Below are 8451 nucleotides of genomic sequence, written 5' to 3' on the forward strand. Positions count from 1 at the left end.
TTACAGGCCTCTCTCATCTTTGTAAGTGGGAGAACTTGCACAATTGGTGGCTGACTAAATACTTTTTTGCCCCACTGTAAATGTATGTATGTGTAGCATTTATATTCTGGGACAGGCTCAGCTGATATTGGATAACTGGTCAGCCAATGCCAGTCACTTGCCAAGTTGATGGTGGAGGCAAGGACATAGGTCACATCCAGCTGGGTGGACACAGTTCCAAAAAGAGAGATAGAAGCATGGAGATAGAACCAGAGAACATTGCTTGAGGTAGCCAGGACCAAGAATCCAACCAGAGCAAAGGAACCTTATGTAACCAGCAAACACAGTGGGGTCAGGGGAGATGAGAGTCACCTTAGATGCAGTGTGAAGCACAGAAGTATAACTGCAATCTAACAAGTTCTTCATCTGGTGACCGGAAATGGACATGAGATTTTTATAGAAAGGGACCTGGACCAGTGAGCATGGACACCAACACTTGCTGACACCTGACCAGCGTTATATGCAGGACTTCATTCAACCAAGGTGAGGAATTTCCAGGACTGGGAGGAACTAAAGGACAGGATCTCCAGGTGTGGGTGAAGCCTTAGCACAAAAATGCCCTTTGAGTTGGAAATTTTATCTGTGAAACCAGAAAAGTGTCTTCATTTTCATCATGGGGGGCATGGACACCAACATCTGCCAACATGTAACCAGTGTTACATGTTGAACTTCATTCAGCCAAAGTAAGTAAAATTCAACCAAGGTGAAGAATTTTCAGGACAGGGAGGAACTACAGGACAGGATGTCCAGGGATTGGTGAGGCCTTGACACAAATAACCCTCCATTGGGTTGGAAATATTCTCTGTGAAAACAACAAACCGTCTTAATTTCCATCATTGTGTCTGTATGTATGTGTGGCGTGTATGTACTCTACTGGGGGCAAACTCAAGGCAAGGACATCTGGTCAGCCAATATCAGTAATTCACCAAGTTCATGGTGCAGATCAGGACAAAGGCTATATCCAGCTGGTGGACATAAATCCAGAAATAGAGATAGTAGCATGGTCTGGAAGAGTAACCAGCATTACACGTTGAACTTCATTTAGCCAAGGTAGGCAATGTACGGCTTTAGCTGCCACTTACCTATAAAGTAATGGTGGGCAGGGAAGGGGGTCTTATTTTTGCTGATAGGCCCTTACTAAAGTGACAACATCTATCCCCTACCCATTGATCCAATTCATTGGCCAGGTCCAGTAGCAGTGATGTGACATGCAGTACTTTAATGCAAACTTTCTGGATTCTATATCTAGGTTTTTGCTGTTGTAGGCAGGTGTTGGGTTACAGCAGTCTGGAGAAGGAGACATTGCCTTTTATTCTTCTCTCCCTCTACTGAGATACTGATGTTATGCTGCACCAGTCTTCTCCGATCAGCAGAGGGAGAGCTAAAGCCAAGCAAGCCCATAGACTTCTATGCAGAGTGCTGAGAATCCTCGGAGTTAAAGTTTGAGATGGCAGCTATATAATGGGACAGACAGACTCGTTACACTGCAGATCCCAGTAGGCACTGTGTAGTAGAAGTGCAGAGATGATTTTTAATAAACTGCCTGGGGAAGTTCTTCCTCTTAACACCGAGAGAGTTAGAGAGAGAGAGCACCTCTGTCCTGATATTCACCTGCAAGCAGGAGACCATACTAGCAGAGACCTGCGATTGGAAGTGAGGACACCTGGGGCAGCACAGCACCACCCACATCACAGCACCTCCAACGATGCCACAGTGAGATTGGAGTATCCTCTCACCCTCTGCTGATCACTGGAAGCTTTTGGAGAGAGATTGAGGGTCCCCCTTCTACAACGTGAGGTCACTGCAGTATCACAGGGTCTGGTGAGAAGTCTATTCGCTGATTGTGGATACTGCTAGCAGGGACTGAGCCACTGAGATCAGGACACCACGTATAGTCAATCTATACCGCACCCTAAACTGCAGTTATTTCCAAACCTAGAGTGCACCTATACCACCCCTATACTGCATTATACTGAACCTTTTCTGCATATGAAACAAATCTACCTTGCACTTGTGTCAAACTATACTGTATCTATACTACATGCAGGTTAACTAGGACCACTTTTAAGCGCACCAATGATCTTGAAGGGCCCCAACGATTGCTGGCAGAAGAACATCTCAGAGGACTGCCCCTCCCTAATAATTACTTTGCAAACTCATTGGTTCCCCTGCCTCCTCTACAATACTCCTTTTCTTTTGGACAGAGTATACCCAGTCAGTCTAGAACTAGCATCTCTGGCAGTTCAAGTACTCAGTAGATTAAACTTTACTTCTGCTCTCTGCTGTGTTTAATGTGGCCTTGCTACTGTTTATGCTGATCTGGATGCCAAATGTCATCTTATTCCTAGTCCTTACTGCTAATCACTTTGTAAGCTAGATTGTGTTATTCCCATTGATAATTCATTCTATGCTTGCCTAGTATCAACCATATGGGGTGACCACTTATTAAGTTTGCCTTTGCTACCTGGTTTGATGCCGGTTTTCTTTAAAATAACACTACTGTTGTGTACTAAGTATTACTTTCAGTGAATTCCTGTGATACTGTATGTTTATACACTCCACCTGGTGAGTTAGAGGGGCTGGAGGTTCTTGAGAAGGTCGAGGCAAAGAACAGAGGGCCCATCCTATCCAGCGCCTCCTACAGGGGGTAGTGCTACTGTCGGGGATCGCCGCGCCGCTGGGCTCTGCGCAGGCGCAGTGCACCGCCCTTTGCAGGGACGCGGGCGCCGGGACCTGGCCGGCAACCAAGTGCGCGCATGCGCAGTAGAGACCGCGGGCGCACGCCTGGCACCAATGACAGCGCAGGGCGGGATATTTAAACGGCCCTGAGCTGTCATTCAGTGCCTTCTGGTCTCTTTGTATCCTGTGAACCTGTTGTAGTAAGTTACTGACCCGGATTGTGCCCTGACCTTGCTGCTTTCTCCTGTTCTTGACCCTTGCTTGCCTGACCTCTCTCCTGAATGCCCCCTATTGAATCTGACCTGCTGTTGCTGACCTGGCATGTGACCCGACTATTCTTTGCCCGCTGCTCTGTAGCGCACCGTCCCCATAGTTACCGACCCGGCTTGTATGACCTTGCACTTGCTCAGCCATCCATCCATCCCTCTCAACGGGGTCTCCAGACCTCCTCATACCTGGCTCTCTCCCGTGGGAGCCCCTGGCGAATACCCCTACCACTGACGGGTGTCCCCAGTAGTCACGACCTGGTCCCGGGGTAAACAAGTCCATCCCCACCATCAGGGGCTCTGGTGAACAAGTACTCTGGGGCTTAGACTCCGTACGCTGGGAACGACCGATCAGTGGAGTGCAAGTGGTACCGCCGGGTGGTCCCTTACAGCTACACTATTTTATTTCAATAAATTGCGTTACATGTTACACTATCAGAGATTCTTCTATGTTCTTACATTTGCACTGAAAGTGCCATCATCTCACAGCAAAGAAGGTGGCACGGAGGAGAGATGGTTGTATGGTTTACTTTGATTGGGTAGATGGATAGAGAAAGCACATTCTGCGTAGAGCTAGTTTGACAGAAATATGATACAATCTCAATGTGGCTGTAACGGAACCGACCCCAGAGTGCACTTGGGTATTTCTGTTAGACTACAGCTTCCCCGTCAGAACACCGACAACAGACACCAATCTTGAAGTAGTCCAGAAAGTAGACTAGTTTATTTTAACACAGATACAAGATATATACACTCAGGGGAACAACCCCCCCCCCTGCATAATGACACAGGGCGGGGCAATCTACATTTAGTAACAAGAGACACACCAACAGACAGTCGCATCAGGAGGGAGGGCTGCTGGAGACACCCCCCCACCAAGCAAATACACATAAACACATACATCCCATAATAGTTTGCTCCCAAGCAAGACACACAATAGAACAGTGGGATGTAACCACATGGCATTAAACAATCCACAACCCCCACCCCACCTATCTCCTAGACATGTCTACACAATATTAGGACAGATCACCCTGTACAACTAACAGGCACAGGGTGACTTACACATAAGAGGGATATGGGGAGCTGAGACAGGGGTTTCCCCACCTCTCCAAAGTGAGCTGTGTTCCATGGCCCCCCACCCAAAGTGATTCCCATCACAGTGGCCTCCTATGATTTAGAGGTCATACCATATACTGAGAGATTGTCTAGTGCACCACTTACCTCTTGTATTCAATTCTCACTATTCCTATATTCCTTGAGATCTCTCTGTGTGACCATTTTTTACACTTCACTTTGACATCGCAGCTTTACTGCAAAGACTCAGAAGTTGGAGAAAAAGCAGCAGAAATGTCTCAGCATAAGAGGCAAAACTAAACACAATTATGTGTAAACCGTCACATAAGACATGACCCACTTTACCAATAAATGTGGTGAATAAAGCATCAGGCCCTGCAACCAATAAGAAATCATTTCTGTTCCTGATCTGACCAGTCACTTGTTATGATTGGTTGCTGTTGGCAATTGTAGTTTACAAGTCCAGATTGAAGAAGCCTGTTAGCGCCATCTTATTCATTTATCTTCTTTCCAAAGACTCCGATCTTCTCGAAAAAGCAGCGCAGATCCTCAGCCTCTAATCTACATTGCATGGCCTTCTTCTGACAGATCCAGGGCAGGGAGATACTACAGCTCAGGCTCTGCAGGGTGGGTGAGGCCTTGGCACAAAATTCTCCACTGGGTGGGAAATCCTTCCTGTGAAAAAAGAAAAAAGTGTCCTCATTTCCATCATTGGAAGTGAATGATTTCCATAATTGGACCCAAAGGCGCGAAACCTTTGAAGACCAAAAAAAAGTCTTTCTACTGAAAATGGGAATGAAATGTGTGGCAAACAAGTATAAAAGGAAACTCTGCCACCTTCTTTATGTTACCTGTGGGAGCAGGACTACAGAGCTTATTGGTAAACCCAGCACTGGCAGGAGAGATGGTCAACCTTCTGATGGATACGAATCCAACGAGTTTAAATAAAAGAGAGATCTCAACGCACTAACGGCTAATGTCCAGTGTTATATTTCCAAAAGTGCCAATAAAGTCTATGGCTAGTAACCGCTTCAGATAGCAGCCATCTCAGAGTAAGCCAGCTCTGTATACAAAACACAAAAGGGAGAAGAGAGGCGCCCTCTGAGTGCAGTATGGAAGAAAAGTTTTAATGAACCGCAATGTTAAAACTCACAATGTAAGGAAGCTAAACAAGCCCATCAGTAAACCATTACTGTGTCCTTTAGGGGTCCATCCCGTGTGGAGCTGGCCGTCATTACCTTAAGCAGCCAGCTCCACATGGGATGGACTCCTGCAGGACACAGTAATGGTCTACTGATGGACTGCTGCACTCAGAGGGCGCCTTTCTTCTTCCTTTAATCCAGTGTTTCTCAACTCCAGTCCTCATGGACCCCCAACAGGTCATGCTTTCAGGATTTCCATTATTTTGCACAGGTGATTTGATCAGTTTCACTGCCTTAGTAATTACCACAGCTGTTTCATCTGAGGGAAATCCTGAAAACATGACCTGTTGGGGGTCCATGAGGACTGGAGTTGAGAAACACTGCTTTAATCCAATGAGTTTACCGAGGATCTCTGGGCCCAAACTCAGCAAGAACAGCCCTGAGAGATCCAAAACCTTGAAAGGTCTAAACATTGCACCTTACTGTGCTGGGAGGGCTGGGCTCAGTGGAGAGGTCACTGGGATGGATCGTGGATACAAGCAAGAATGGATAATGAAATCAGAAGTTAATTCCAGGTAAAACAAAAGCTGCAATACTGCTCTTCTTCCACATACAATGTGGTTGGTTTACTACAATTGAAGCGTGCAAAATCTGGTGCACCTCAGCATAGAAACCAATCAGCCTCCATGTTTTTTGTCAAAGCGTAATTGAAGCTGATTGGCCACCATGCACAGCTGCACCAGATTTTGCACTCTCCAGTTTTAGCAAATCAACCCCAATGCGTGTTTCCAACATATAGTCTACATGGGATTATTGAGAGGATTACTCACTGCACGCTGTCATCCGGCCACTTCCACAATTTTTCAGATTTCCTCAAACCAATCCAGAAACCTCTTTTGTCCTTCCGAATCATTGCCTGGAATCCATAAAAAAGTCAATTTAGTGGAAACCCAATTGACAACATCTGCAGAATGCTTCTGAAATTAGATGTATTTGGACTGACCCGCAACCAGTCACATTTTATTTTCCAAATGTATTTTTCCACTGCAGGTTTGAATTAGATTGGTTGTTAAAGGGTGACAAGGACAGTTTTTATTTTATTTCATCCAGAGAAATACCTCTCTTTATAATTTATAGAAGGATCCTCTTGATATAGTGAAGAAAAACTGATTGTGAGCCCACTCTTCCTGTATGGGTGTTGGAAGAACTCCACTTGGGTTTAAGGTGGCTGTTAGTGATATCACTGACTGGGTAGAGGTAGAAGAAGAACCCAACAATATCACAAGTGGAATAAAAGCGCCACACCCTTAATACTTTAAAGCAGCAATTCCACCTCAAAGAAACCAAATAAATTTCTTAGTCCTTTAACTTAAATGAAGGAATGCGCATTCCTTCATTTAAGAGGTAGAAGAAGGAAGGTGTAATGAAACCGACCTCAGACTGCGCTTGGGTACTTCCGTTAGACTACCACTTCCCTGTCCGAACACCGACAACAGACACCACAGCCGACCATACAAGACTAGATGACACCAGTCTTGAAGTAAACCAGGAGGTAGACTACTTTATTTTAACACAGTCACAAGATATATACACTCAAGGGAACAACCCCCCTCCCTGCATACTGACACAGGGCGGGGCAATCTACATTTAGTAACAAGAGATACCCCAACAGACAGTCCCATCAGGAGGGAGGGCTGCTGGAGACACCCCTCACCAAGCCAATACACATAAACACATTGTCAGGAATGGACTCGCCAATGGTGGTGGGACTCACCTGCCTTGTGGGCTGCAGTACCAAGGCTGGCCAGCGGGTGCTCTCAGCAGCCAGAATCTCACTCCTTCAATCTGAGGCTGATTGCAGGAGGTGTATTTAAGCAGGACCAGGCCTGTGATCAGTGCCTTGGTGTATGTTTCCCATGAGCCCCTGTACCTGCATCCTCTCTGCTTCCTGCCTGATCCTGACTCTGAATGAACTCCGCCTGTCCTGACCTCGGCTATTCCTAACCACTCTTCCGCTCGCTCCTGGTACCCTGTTTGCCCGTTAGCTACCGACTCGGCCTGCCCGACTACGTTGTGCTCCATATATATATAATATATACATATATATTTATCAGTTTAGGTTTGGGTTTGTTTCACCTTGTATGTATTTGTGTTAGTTTTGGGTTTGGTTTGTTGCACTGCATTTATGTTTGTGTTGTCCTTAATAAATTATCTTGTTTACACGCTATACCTGAAGTCTATGTTTCTCTGTGTCGGTCAACACACCTCTGGTCATTCCCGGAGCACTGACACACATACATCCCATAATAGTTTGCACCCAAGCCTGACAAACAACAGAACAATGGGATGCAGCCCCATAACACCAAACAATCCACAACCCCCCACCCCACCTATACATATCTACACAATATTAGGACAGATCACCCTGCACCCCCAACAGGCACAGGGTGACTTACACATAATAGGGAAATGGGGAGCTGAGACAGGGGTCTCCCCACCTCTCCAAAGTGAGATGGGTTCCATGGGCCCCCCCACCCAAAGTGACTCACAGAAGGGGGTCACACTAAAACCATTTCTCTTCTAGTTACTGAAGAAGGATAATGGTGCAAAACAGGAAATCACAAACCGGACCACCATTACAAATCATGGTGCACATCTGCAGAAACTGGAAGCTACCTCAGCTGTTTCTGTGCACAAAGCCCAACTGTCCTTGCACAATGCTAATGGATTGGGGAGCAAGGAGTGAGCAGAGGAGAGAATTAGACTGATGTTGCACTGCTCCATTGTACACTGCTGTACCCCGCATTCACTATATCCACTCTCCCTGGACCCCGCATTCACTATATCCGCTCTCCCCGGACCCCGCATTCACTATATCCACTCTCCCTGGACCCCGCATTCACTATATCCGCTCTCCCCGGACCCCGCATTCACTATATCCGCTCTCCCCGGACCCCGCATTCACTATATCCGCTCTCCCCGGACCCAGCATTCACTATATCCGCTTTCCCCGGACCCAGCATTCACTATATCCGCTCTCCCCGGACCCCGCATTCACTATATCCGCTCTCCCCGGACCCCGCATTCACTATATCCGCTCTCCCCGGACCCCGCATTCACTATATCCGCTCTCCCCGAAGCCCGCATTCACTATATCCGCTCTCCCCGGACCCCGCATTCACTATATCCGCTCTCCCCGGACCCCACAGTCACTATATCCGCTCTCCCCGGACCCCGCATTCACTATA

At 46.8% G+C, this 8451-nt stretch overlaps 1 long non-coding RNA gene across 1 annotated transcript; it reads right to left on the reverse strand.

The window, feature by feature from the left end:
- Nucleotides 1–3680: 3680 nt before the first annotated feature.
- Nucleotides 3681–6121, reverse strand: LOC149440242 (uncharacterized). The gene is made up of 2 exons (XR_016307701.1): nucleotides 6034–6121; nucleotides 3681–4736 (listed from the first exon to the last, which is right to left on the reverse strand). It is a non-coding gene; the product is annotated as an uncharacterized LOC149440242 (long non-coding RNA).
- Between the last annotated feature and the right edge of the window lie 2330 nt (nucleotides 6122–8451).

The sequence above is a fragment of the Staurois parvus genome, unplaced genomic scaffold (assembly GCF_062004578.1).
Source record: "Staurois parvus isolate SC_StPar_1 unplaced genomic scaffold, SC_StPar_1.0 ptg001108l, whole genome shotgun sequence".
NCBI classification, from domain to species: Eukaryota; Metazoa; Chordata; class Amphibia; order Anura; family Ranidae; genus Staurois; species Staurois parvus.